This window comes from Balaenoptera ricei, chromosome 11 (assembly GCF_028023285.1).
Source record: "Balaenoptera ricei isolate mBalRic1 chromosome 11, mBalRic1.hap2, whole genome shotgun sequence".
Taxonomy (NCBI): Eukaryota; Metazoa; Chordata; class Mammalia; order Artiodactyla; family Balaenopteridae; genus Balaenoptera; species Balaenoptera ricei.
In genome coordinates, this window is record NC_082649.1 from 92,831,012 (window position 1) to 92,845,014 (window position 14,003).

The window sequence follows — 14,003 nt, forward strand, 5'->3', positions numbered from 1 at the left end:
TGTTCTGTGTCTTAAAAGATATTGGTCCTCGGAACACAACTCCTGACCTAAAACTCATAAATCACTTTTCAAAAGAAAATTAGTATCTCATTTTTTTCTACAGAAGCACTCTAAATTTCTTTTAAGTGGGAAAATTTGATTCTCAGGGATTTAATTGTCATTACTAATTTGTAAACCACATGTTGCTTGTTACTAACAAATACAATCTATCTTATTCATGAGAGTCTGTGGCTCTATTCCTGGAGAGGTGTGTGTGTGTGTGTGTGTGTGTGTGTGTGTGTGTTAGAGACAGAGAGAGATCTAATAGAATCATCAGCAGCATCCATTGAAGTCACTGTGTGTGCAGACCTACAGAGACATGTGCAGACAGGATATAAAATTGTATAGATTATGAACATCTCTGGTTGATGAAATGGAATTGAAATACATTTTCCCTTTCATATTGGAAGAGGCTTAACATTAAAAAACTAATCTTTTTTGAGATAAAGTTCATTAACACAATGATTATTCATTTGGCTTTTATAATGATATTGCTGCTTAATCATCAGAACATTGCTTCCTGTGCTCTGTGGGAACCAGCAGGAAACATTTGAAGAGCAAGTCTTGCTGCTAATGTGACGGGAGAGAGAATTGTATTCTCACTGCTCTTCATTTCAGAAGTACAGCACGTTTCTGCTCAGAAGTCTAAAACCTCTTGTCCAACAGCATGAGCTTTAAACCCCACATTAAACATAGTATAAAGTTATATAACCCTGAAGGCTAAATCTTTGCCTCAGGTCTGCTGTTTCTCTTTGGATTATACATAAAGTCTTTCCAGGGGGGATATTTTTTATTATAAATCAAGATTTGAGGTGGGTTGATCTTGGTAGTGGCAATACTGTGGTAATGAATTTGATTCTTCATTTGACTATTTAGCTCAGTAAACAAACACATGAACAAGATAGAACCAAATTATAAATGTTTAAAACTATATTCTCCCTGATGCAAGTTCAACCCATGGTGCACCACTAAATCTAAAGACTGGGATCTCTGCAGTGGAATCAAAATGGAAATATAATAATAGAATGTCATAAAAAAGAAAATGGTGATTTGTTTTTAATTCACTAAAGAGTCCTGTGAATGTAGGAATTGATAAACTCCCTGTAGGGAGCTAAATTATCAACAAAATGTAAAATGCATAATTATCCACCAATATGTATGGCACAATATAACAATAGTACTCAGGGCTGTAAATTGCAAGCAGTAGAAACCAACTTTGGATGATTTAAGCAGACAGTGAATGTACTGAAAGGATAGTGGCTAATTCACAAATTGTCCAGTCAATCAGCTTCAAAACCTGGGCATGAACAAGGAGTATTGGTAATGGTTAGGGCCAACACCAACATTATACCATGAAACCATTTAAATGGGGACAGCTTGCACTAGGTGCCCAGCTAGAACGACCCTAGAAATGTGACATGACTGCTAACAAGGCAGCCGCTAGCCACCAAAATGGGTTCTCTACTGCCTCTGCTTCTTCAATTCAAAAGCTGGAGAGTCCAATTCTCAAGTAGGTGCATCTGCCCAACTGGACTCTGTAATATGCTCAGGTTTTTCCAGTGAAGGGACCAAGTCATCTCTGGCTTTGCCAAGCCTCTCAAGATGGTGAATTTCTCCGAAATATAAAATTATTACAAATCTCAGTCAGCTAAAATGTGGCATGCCCATTATCCACCATTAGATAGGGTCTGATACAAATACAGATTCATAACATGGAGATGCTTAGAACATATATTTACATGACTGAGGACCTATAGCTAATTTAATCGGATTATTCAAAATCTGGTTTACAACTTCGCAAGCAGCATAACTTTTTGGTCAAGAACCTAGCCTATATGTTCTTGACAGAAGCCGAACAATGTTCTTTAACTAACCACGTAACTCTTCTGGCCTCCTTCAGTTGGCCCACAGCCTTGAGGTAAACAGAGTTGTGTAGAAAGAAAGAAAAAGAAAAAGGAGATTATTAAATTTCCTTTAATAATCTCGTAGGCTGCCTCATATGTAGGTAGCATACCAGATTATGAAAGGACATTTCCAAGGCCTTAAGTGTGCCTTTACAATGTTAAATCACATTTCTAAAGAGAGGGACATTTTAGAAAGTGAGCATTTAAAAAGGAGTAAGTGTCTGTGAGTGTACTGATCCCCATTTAATCACATCCCAGGCACTTCTAAACCTCAGTCACTGAACTAAATGATTTTGGAATTCATAAAGAAGCCTGACACCAGGGATGTGCACTTTCATTACAGTGTTCCATTTCATTATTTTGCAAAACCCTGGTGAATATATCTGACTCCCACAGAGATCAGATCTGAAAAACTCACACAGAGATGAGAGTGCATAGGCTGAAAATCAGAGACAGGTCACTGGTAGAAAGTAAGAATCTATGTTTTGACATTTGTCAAATGTTAACAAAAACAATCCGCATTAATCTCACATCTATGGATAGTAAAAGTTAACAGCAGGAGCCAATGGAACATGGATAATCCAAAGCATGAGCTAATGTAAAATTAATTTACATTTGATTAGTGGAGACATTATGTAATTTTTGCAGCATCTATTTGCTCTTATGTTTTCTTCTGCTTATGTTATAATTGGGTTCAACTCCCTGAATACATCCTAGTTGGGTGATACACAATTAAACCTTTTCCATGAATAATGATTAGAAACACTTTCATAAGCAGCAGAAATCTTATCCAGGCACAAATATGTCAGAGTATATACCATGTGAAATCATAGAAAGTCTCTTGACTAAGAGAATCTTTTGAGCAAGGACATATGCAAAATAAACAGCCAGCAGTATTGGAAAAAAGTATGTGCATTAGAAGATTTGGGAACATAGTGTTTGGTGATAAGGAATCACTAAATTTAAAAGGAATTTTGATGAGAATTTTAGCTGAGAAACAAGATGTTACTTGGTTGGGACACAGCCACCAAGCCAGTCTGAGGCGAACATCTCAAGCAGAAATTGCAGCCCTGGCCCTGGGGCCAGACTGTGAAAGAGGCTGCTGTGCAGAGCATTTACTTCAACACCACATTTACAGAGGATGCTCAATAACTTTGGAAGATGATGAGGTTCCATATTGATTTTTCAGTCATATCCAGACCCCCAGATAATAAGAAATGGAGCGGTGCCATTGCCTGACTTTAAAGGACAAATTTGAACTGACTGCTGCAGGATTTACATGTTACATTTGTTTCCCCCTTTTACATGGAATCTCCCTTTGAAATGTTATCCATAGTAAATTTTCTGCCCATGATTTCAGATTGGCTACACTTCAGTGTAACTTAGATAGGCACTTTGAAATAAGGAACACATATCTACGTTCTGTCTCTGACTCGCATGGAAAACTTGTACCACCCCAGGTCAAGTCACTTAATCTTTCTTGGTCTCAATTACTTCATTTGCTTGATGAATGGTGGGTGGGAGAAAATGTCATCTGTAATTCCCTTCAGCCGTATGAATTGGAGCAGAAACACTCTGTCACCTCACATAATATGAGTCCCTCATTACATTAGAGTATGTTACATTACATTAGAGATATTTTGGACTTGAACTATAAGAAGAGTTTTAGATCAGACCAAAGAAAGGGCTTTATTTTTTTTCTTCCAGTTCTATTGATATTATAATCAACATACAGAGCTAAATTTAAGGTGTACTGCATAATGATTTGATTCACATACATCATGATATGATTATCACAGTAAGTTTAGTGAACATTCTTCATCTCATATAAATACAAAATTAAGTAAACAGAAACATTTTTTTCCTTGTGGTGAGAACTCTTGGGATTCACTCTCGTAACATCCTTCACATGTAACACACAGCAGTGTTAACCGTACTCACCATGCCACACACTACATTCCTAGCACTCTTCCATCAGACAACTGGAAGTTTGTAGCTTTGGACCACTTTCATCCAATTCCCCTCCCCACACCACCTGCCTCTGGTAACTACAAATCTGATCTCTTTTTCTGTTGAGTTTATTTGTTTGTTTGTTTTTGATGTATAATTGACCTACAGCACTATGTTAGTTCCTGTTACACAATATAGTGATTTGTTATTTCCATACATTTCAAAAGGATCACTGTGATAAAGCCTACTTATGATATGTCAGCATACAAATATATTACATAGTTATTGACTATATTGCCCACACTATACATTTCATACCAGTGACTCATTTATTTAACAACTGGAAGTTTGTACCTCTTAATCTCCCTCACCTATTTCTTTCCTTCTGCCACCCTCCTTCCCTCTGGCAACCACCTGCTTGTTCTCTGTATCTATAACTGTATTTCTATTTTGTTATGTTTATTCATTTGTTTTTTTAGATTCCACATATGAGTGAAATCATACAGTGTTTGTCTCTGTCTGACTTATTTCACTTAGCGTAATACCCTCTAGGTCCATCCATGTTGTCACAAAAGGCAAGATTTCATTCTTTTTTATGGCTTAGTAATATTCCATTGTATGTGTGTATATATATATATATATATATATATATTTTTTTTAATCCATCTATTGATGGGCACTTGGGTTCTTTCCATATCTTGGCTGTTATAAGTAATGAAACAATGAACATAGGAGAGCATATATCTTTTTGAATTAGTGTTGTGTTCTTCAGATAAATACCCAGGAATGGAATTGCTGCATCATATGGTAGTTCTGTTTTTAATTTTTTGAGGAAGCTCCATACTGTTTTCCATAGGGGTTGCACCAATTTACATTCCCACCAATAGTGGAAAGGGCTTTATTTTTAAGAAGCATTCATAAGTATGTAACTAAAGGTAAGGCTTCTAAGGCAAATGACAGAATCACCACCCCAAAATATTACCTGAATATCTCTACCCTGAAAAGCTGGTAACTAATCTAGATAAACTTCTGAGATACAAACAAGATCTTGATATCTCAGTGTTGCTTTTATTTCTGGAAACGGAGATGTTTATCTGCTCTGAATCCTGCATTTAAAAGTATTTGGGGCTAATATCTGTCAATGCAAAAAAATATATATATATAAGAGCTGTGAGTTAAGTTTATTCCGTGTCTTACTGATGACTATAGCCAGAGAGACAGCCTCTCAGATAGCTCTGACAAACTGTTCTGAAGAGATGGCGGGAAGATCAGTATTATATATGATTTTGGCAAAGGGATATGTGCAATCAAGCACACATCTTAATAGAAGGTTGCTGCTAATCACGAGGAACAGATAATCTTAGTTAATGGTTTTAGTGCTTTTCTAATTATGGGATACAAGGATCCAGGTTCATAAAAAAATTTCTCCTGAAATATTTCTAACTATCTAAGGGCCTGTTTTGCCGGTATTCTCAGAACACAGTGCCTCATCCCAATCTTTGCCTTGAATTCCTTTCAGGGTGTATTGTAGGTCAGCACTGTAGTGGTTTATAGAACTGGATGGTGGGCAACATTCTTTGTTTTATATATCCTTCCATTGCTATTATGAAGCATTAGAAACTAAGTTTTTTTTTTCTTTTAAATTGTATATGTGGAATAATTCAATAAAAACTCTTGACATTAAAGAAAGTTTAATAATAGATATGGACAACCTCATGTATTTAATAGGTGGACTACTCAATGTATTATCATAGCCATTTGAACTGTGCATATCTAAAGCCATCATCCTGTCTCTCGCCCCTTTTGTATAATCATGGTGAAGGAGAAATGCAATATGGCAAATCTTGTGTCTTGGGAAAACTGGTGTTTCTGGTAATAACCCAAAGTTAAAGTTGCTTCATTCTCAGCTAATAGATAAAAGTCTCCTGAAGAAGTTAAAGACTGTCATTATGTATACTCTCTAAGATTAACTAGGAAAACTCAACTTTCATTCTTTGTATAAACCAAAAAATAGTAACATATATAAACTGTGAGAGATTTGGAAAGTGTGCTTAAGTATCAGATGTATTAGACCATTGTTGCATAGAAAATTTATTCCTCAGAGCAGCATTCAATATGAGAGGTTAAAATCTCAGGTGTCAGATTACAAATATGCTATGTGCAACACACTATGATAGGAAGGATATTGTGTTGGTATCAGAGAAATAGACAGGTTTGGAGAAGCTTAGAGTCTAGTAGAAAAGAATAGTAGAAATTCAAGTCAAGATTTGAGGAGATCTTTTCCATCTAACCCTGACATGATCCTGCCTCCTTTGGATTCCTAATACATGAGGCTGTCACATAGGTTTATGTTGTTGTTTTACTTTCTCTAAATTAGTAAGTCATTTGTAGTGGGAGCATCAGTCTCTTCAGGCCTCTTCCTCAGTCATCTGAATAAAGAGGCCTTCCCTGATCACCCCATGTAAATTAGCAAGACTCATTACTTGACTAGCCCTGCTTTTTCTCCAAGGCTTTTATCATCATCAATCGAACTATGAATTTGCTTGCCGATTTTTTTTTTCTGTCTCCTCACTCTAGAATATAAATCCTACCAGCCCATGGTCTTTTCTGTTTTTTTTTTTTCACTATCCTCAATGACTAGAATATGGACTGATACCCAGAATTGGATTATAAGCATTTGCTGAAGGAATAAATGTACACATATCACAACTTAAAGAAAAACATACCATGTAAACGTTGTGGGTTATGTTTTATTCAGGGATCTTTCTAAGGACTATAGCCCAGGAAACAGCCTGTCAGTAGATCTGAAGAGGTTGGGGAGGAGCCAGTATATATATGATTTTTTTGGGGGGGAGGGGGCGGGTGCTTGGAAATACATGTAGTCAAGCATACATCTTGGTAAAAGATTACTGCTAATCACAAAAAAAAACCCCAGATATCTCAAGTTAATGATTTTAATGTTTTTCCATATATGGGAAGATGCAAGAATCTGAGGTCACTGAAATTCTTCCTTAGATTTGCATCTTAACTATCTAGGGGCCTTATGCAAAACACCTAATTCTTCATACTGTTTTTCTCTATCCTGAATTTCTCCCTCAGGGTGCAATGCTGGTGGGCAATTACAGTGGATCATGACTTAACCCTTTGTATAACAGGATAATGAGCAACATTCTTCATGTTTTTTTTGTTTACATATGGAGTAATGAATGAATTAATGAATATACTTGTATTTTGGGGCATGGATGAAATGCACTAAAATATTCAAAGTAGTACTCTAATATAGAATTTCAAGTTTGCTTTACTTTTCAATTAAATTTCTTTTCAATTTCTTTTCTATTGTAATTTTATAAGTACATTTTATTTCTATAAGCAAAAAGTTTAAAGTATTTCCATTAAAAAATAAAAATCACTGCCCTTCCTTGAAATAGAATGACATAGACAACCCACAGAGAGATTCACACATGTCCTATTTCTAATCATTTTCAGAGAAAATAATTCCAACTTTATCACCAAAGTAACCTGTTCCAGCATTCAGCATTTCTTGTTATAAGAAATTTGCTTTTAGCTCATGTACATTTTCTATGTTTTATTTTCCATATAGTCTGTCTTTTTGATCTTTGGTAATAGAGATAGTTTCATCACAAGAAAAGATTCCAACCATTTACTCCAAAAAAAGTGACAGAATATGAGATATGTAAACATTAAAACCATGGAACAGCCCATATGTGTCCACAGTATCATACATATGACAGGTAAAATAATTTTTTTAAGTTCTGTGAATTAAGGAGCAAGACGTTGTTGGATTTTCTCAAAAGTCTAAGTACTAATCCACATTTCAGCAGGTAAGAATTTTCATACAAGTTATTTAACAATACAGATGTGTGTGTGTTTATAAAATTTAAAAGATAATGGCTGTATCTTTGCCTCTACCTTCAAGGAAGATAATGGTGATTATTTATACTATTTTATTTCAAGCAGAACAAAGATATTACTTATACAATTATCATGTTTTCACCACTCATTTTTCTGAAGTAATGACAGCTTAGAGTTAGTTGAATTGTACATATATTCAAATCAAAACAAAATATTGCTCAAAGAAATTACATCATTTTTTCCTTCCTTAATAGAATAATTTCATTTTAATTGGTATATTCCTTTTGGAATGCTAAACCGCTATGATAGGAAGGACAAAGTTAGATAGATAGATAGATCAATAGATAGATAGATAGATAGATGTTAGATAGTTCTCCAGTTGATTTTAATATCGTGTGAAAAGAAAAGAAATGTCCTAGTAGCCAAGATCAGGACATATATCTATATGTATATATCCATATGTATATATAAATATCCATATTGTTACCAAACTCAGGTTTGGCTGCTCGCCCCTCAAAAACCAATAATCAAGAAGCAAGTGTCAGTAGAAAGGAAAGATGCTTTAATCCGAAAAGCTAGCAATCTGAAGAGAAGGTGGACTCATGTCCTGAGACCAACTTCAAGGGTTCTGCTCAGCCATGACAGTTTTTAAAAGAAAAAAGGGGGAAGAATCTCAGTGAATCATCAAGGCAGGAGGTTAGGTTCTGCATCATTCTCCATTGCGTGCAGACTGACTAATTCTTTCTTCAGATGTTATCTTGCCCACATGATCTGCCTGCAGGATTGCTAAGGGGACAGTTGGGAGTAGAGAGCTAGTCATTCCTTAACTACTTAATCCTTCATTCTTACTTATTTTAATCTAGGAAAAGAATCAACAGGTTAGGCAAGTTGGGGTGCTCATTCAGGAGAGCATAAGTCACGAGTTAGGTTAAACTGCCTAGTGATCTCATTCCTTTAATTAGGTTCTTTTAAGGTTACAGGGGAACAGAAATGGGCAAACAAAAAAAAGGCAAAAGAGCTGCTATCAATATGTGTATATTCATATATATACAGTTATATATCCATATAGATATATAAAATCCATTTTAGATTTCCAAGAAGAAAACAACTTTTGACTAATAAAAACATTGTTGTATTATCTTAAGTATCTTAATCAAATGGAGAAAAATATTTTAAGCTCAGTCACTGGAATAGGTAGTGAATTAATGCTGGAAAGACGATATGGGGAAATTATATGATTATATGTAAATAGTTGATATGGCTAAACTCTAAAATAAAAGATTTCACGCTGTGCTATGCCTAGCAACCTAATAACTGAAACTCTACAGCACAGATTCAAATGCAAATTATCCATGATGCTTTTTGCTTTTGTATTAAAAACTGAGAACTGCATGAGTCCAACTTTTAAATTAGCAAAATTTTTCTCATCATTCAGATAAAATAGCAAAAATTATTCCACTATCTTGAAAATTATTTACATATGAAGAAATTATTCCAAAAATCTATTCCTACCGATGAGTGCTTTAATGTTTTTCTTTATCTTTTCTTTTGCTGATAGGCTTTAAAAATAGGAATTGATTGGATGACAAGAGACTATTTCCTGCTAAATGGTTAGAATTAATATTTGCAAGTAATTTTTTAAAACATTGACTTTACATAGTTTTCACTGACCAAAATTACTTTTAACATAGTCCTCTTCCCAACTATAATATTTTACACCTCTATCACTAAGACTTACCCTTGTGAATGTGGATTTTTCATTAGTAATAACAAAATGCACATAAGAATATTGAGTCATTATTTCAACTATTCATTGTGTTGTAGTCAGAAATGGGTTTGCCTCCTCACTCACTTCCTGTTAATTAGCTGTGTTACCCTTGGCAATTTGTTCTCTTTCTCTAAAATTGGATTTGTATCCTGTGAATGGGGACAGCCAATAAGATCTCCTTTAACTGTTGCTGTGAGAATTAAATAAAATAGCGTATGTAAACCATCTAGCGTAGTGCTCACACATAGCAGTCATGCAAAAATTTTTAATCATTTTCTCTTCCAAGTCTTCTCCTCCAACCATACTTGTGAGCGGTGTGGATCTTGGCCAAATTACTCAAAATTTTATGAGTCTCAATTTGTTTATTGGTAAAATGAGGATCATTTTATATGCCTTTCTATGTGATGTAGGGGGTCAAATGAGAAAACGTACATACGTATACACTCGTCTGTGTGTGTGTGTGTGTGTGTATACAAATGAAAATGCTCTGAATAGTATAACAACAAATCGTGCAACTATTTGGGATGTTGAATGAGATGCTTTTTAAGGTCATTTAAAATTTTAGATTATTTGATTCTATAAAATGTATATTGTTATAAATCTTGCTATTCTTAGAAATTTATTTTTAAATAGATTAACTATTTTCTGTAACTTTAAATTTATTTCAGGACATTATTAGTTTGTGCATTATAAATGACTCCACCTTATGACATCTTTGGAGCACTTAGGTACCTTGTCAACTATATTAGAACTTCATGACCATGGGGTTAACATTGATATCTTGAGAGTTTTCTTTCTTTGGTTCCTCCCACACTCTCAGTTAATATGAGTAATTCCAGTCAGATGACCTGAAAAAGTATGTACCATGTAGATGCATCAGCATAAGTTTGTTTAAACTTCTAGAAATGCAGTGCACTTCGGTAAATACATGGCTGTGTATGTGTTCCTATAAATGTTTGAACATATTGTATAAATGTGTATGTTCCTATGTGTTAATTATTTCATTGATTTCTTCAGCCCCACATTCATTGTGCTATTTTCTTCTAGACCCAGAAGTTATGGGTTCAAGTCCTAGTTCTGTTACCTGTTGTATAACTTTAGGCAAATGCCTAGTCTCTCTGTTCCTCAGTTTTCTCATCTGCAAAGTGGGAACAATAATAGTACCTGTTTTAGTCCATTCTAGCCACTATAACATAATACCATAGACTGGTTGGCTTATGAAGAACAAAAGTTTATTGCTCACAGTTTTGGATTCTGAGAAGTTCAAGATCAAGGCACCAGCATATTCCAGGTATGGTGAGGGCATGCTTAATCATAGACAGCTATCTTCTCACTGTAATCACACATGGCAGAAGGGACAGTCTAGCTCTCTGGGGTCTCTTTCATAGGCACTAATCCCAAACAAGAGGGTTCTACCCTCATGAGCTAATCACCACCCAAAGATCCCACCTCCCAAAGCCATCACCTTGAGGGTTAGGATTTCAACATATGAATTTGATGGGAACACAAATATTCAGTCTGTAGCAGTACCTAACTCACAGGGTTGTTGTGAGGAATAAATATATTAATACACATGAGGCAGTGAGGGCAATGTGTGCCTGGCTTATGGGTCTAGGCAGTATTAAGTATTATAATTATCAGGCACCTAATTTTTTCCAGGATCTCTCCTCATATGCTGAGCAAAACAGATAAACTCTCTGCTCTTACGGAGCTTACAGTCTAGTAGTCTAGTGGTCAGAGTGGAGGGATACATCAAAAATAAACATGAACAAATAATTTCAGATGTTAATAAGTACTATGAGAAAGAAAGGAAACAGTTCTACAGTTGCATTGAAGGCCGACTCTAGCTACCATGATCAGTGAAGGCTCTTCTGAGGAGAGGACCCGTGAGTTGAATTTGCATGATAAGAAGGAGCCAATCATGAAACAATCTGGTGGAGAAGCAATCCAGGGAAAGGGAAAGCATATTGAGAAGTCCAAAAGCATGCACAAGTCTCAGAGTTAAAGAATCAGAAAGGCTGAGCCACGTAATCAATGGGTAAACTAATAAGAGAACAATGAGTCTTGCTGAGACATAGAAGCCACGGTTAGAAATTTTAAATATATTCTAAGTGGAATCACTTGTGTATTTGCATGGGAATATCTGTAAATGCTTTTCCTTGTAATGGGAAAACTTGTATTAAGTAGTATCCAGCATAGATCTGTTGTGTATCTGCATGTGACAATGACCTTGTTATAATGAGATTCCTGTGTAGTGTTGTTGCTGTTGTTGTTTCTAGACCGTGGGATGTCTTTTAAGTGAGCCATCTGGGGAATCTGACAATGGTGCTTTGCATGCAAAGCTGAATCTCCTGCAGCACATTTCCCCAGCATCCTAAGACACTATAGTGTGAATGTGATTTAAACCATTTTTTCATACTTATAGATCGACGGTCGTCATTTTCAACTCCTTGGGGTTCAGGCCATTTGACAAGATGACAATAGCTTTAAACTTAACACTATTATTGGTATTAATAGCTCTAATAATATCTGCCTGATGACTTCAGTGCTGAATTACTGCAGGGCTAGTGAGAAGTAATGGGCTGAAATGATCATAAAGCCCTTTTCAAATATCTCAGGTAATGCTGAATTATTACGAATGAACGAGTACATGTTGCACATTCCTATGAAACACTTGGTGTCATCCAGATGAGAAGAGAAGCAACACTAGCTTTGAAAGAGGTCCAGGGGCTCAGACTCTCCCCGAAGTTTATTTTCAAAGTCAGTGCTACTAGCTCCACTTTTGAAAATGAAATGGGAATCATTTCTCCAAGGATGAGAGAGTGAGATGTTGCCATTCCAAACCTGAACAATGCCTTATTAGGTTTCTCTGGCTGCTCTTAGTACCTTTAACAATTCTTCTCACCTGCCAAGTAGCATGGCTCAGGTGTCATCACCAAATGCTTTCAAATAGGCCAAATGCTTACTAACCGCTCAGCAGCCAGCTAGCTACTAAAGGTAAAGCAAAATAGTGCCTGGTTTAAAGACAGTAACAGAAAGCTCTTGGCCTGCTAGGTATGGGAAGCATACAAGTAAGCTGCCAGAAACTAAGGCGATAGAATTATGAAGATTTGGCCTTAGCAAAACCAATTCCTGGCTGTGGGAACACTCTAAAGCTGCCTGTCAGGTGGAACTATTAATACCTACCTCGTTCGTTCAGTTCTGATGCAAATCAATATGTCATGTATGTAAACCTGAATAAGGAAAAACTCGTTGTTGCTCTTTACTCTCACACTCAAAACACTTCTGACACCACGTGTGTGGACTTTCCCACACCAAGCAGCTCTGACAGTAAATGCCTGGAGTTAGTGCAGATCCCACAGGTTATGGGCTCAGTCCCACAAAACTGCTCCCCACTTCAGAAGCCAAGCATAAATAGTGGGTCCCCAGGCTGCCCACACTTCTGACTGACTTGGCTACAGATCAGAAATTCCCATGACCCCTCCTCAGGTTCAATCATCTGCTGGAACAGCTCACAGATCTCAGGGAAACATGGACCTGCATTTACCAGTTCCACCTCTCTTGAGTTCCTGTGGCTAGACTAATAGTAAAACTGAAACTACAAAGCTTAACAGGAGAAAAAGAAATTTTAATCTGTGCACATGGAGGTCTCATAGAAATAGGACCTAAAAATTGGCCAAAGAAGGAAGATTTTTATACTTTTTAGACGAAGAAACAATAAATTTGTGAGGAATTGAGAGGACAAAGAAACTAAGGCTTTTGGGTGTTTAATTAGTGAAGAATCTGAACAGAATTTGGTCTTGGGGTAAAGTACCAAGACCAAGTCAGCTAAAGTACCAAGGATTGTTCATACAGGCTTCTTGGCCCCAGATTCCCTGTCTCTGGCAATAAGGATGTCCTTCTACCTACAGATGCAGGGAGTGCACCTCTCACATGAGAAGTTTATTTTCTGCTTTCAGGGAGACAGAAAGGAGGGTAAGAGTGTTCATATTGTACTGGCCATTTTTAAGTAACTTTAAGTCAAAATAATGAATGTGCCTTGAGGCACATTTTGAGGCAGCCTCCCCTGGGCCCCAACAATATGATAAAGGATACAGATGAACAGCCAGATGAAGATATATGTAAGGCGAGGTCTGCAAGGATCCCAAGCACAGGAGCTTCTGTCCCCGTGGAGTTGGGGTGCACCACCCTCCTGGTAAAAGGATGTGTTCATCAAACTGGAAACACTCCAAACCTCATACTTTAGGGATTTTTATGGAAGCTTCATCATGTAGGCATGCTCGTTATTAACTCATCTTCCAGCACCTCTCCCCTGGAGGGAAGTGGTGCTGAAAGTTCCAAGCTTCTAATCATGACTTTGTCTTTCTGGTGACCAGCCCACATCTAGGAGCCCACCAGGAGTCACCTCATTAGAACAAAAGACACCTCTCACTAAGGAAATTACAAAGGTTGTAGCTTAACGCATATAT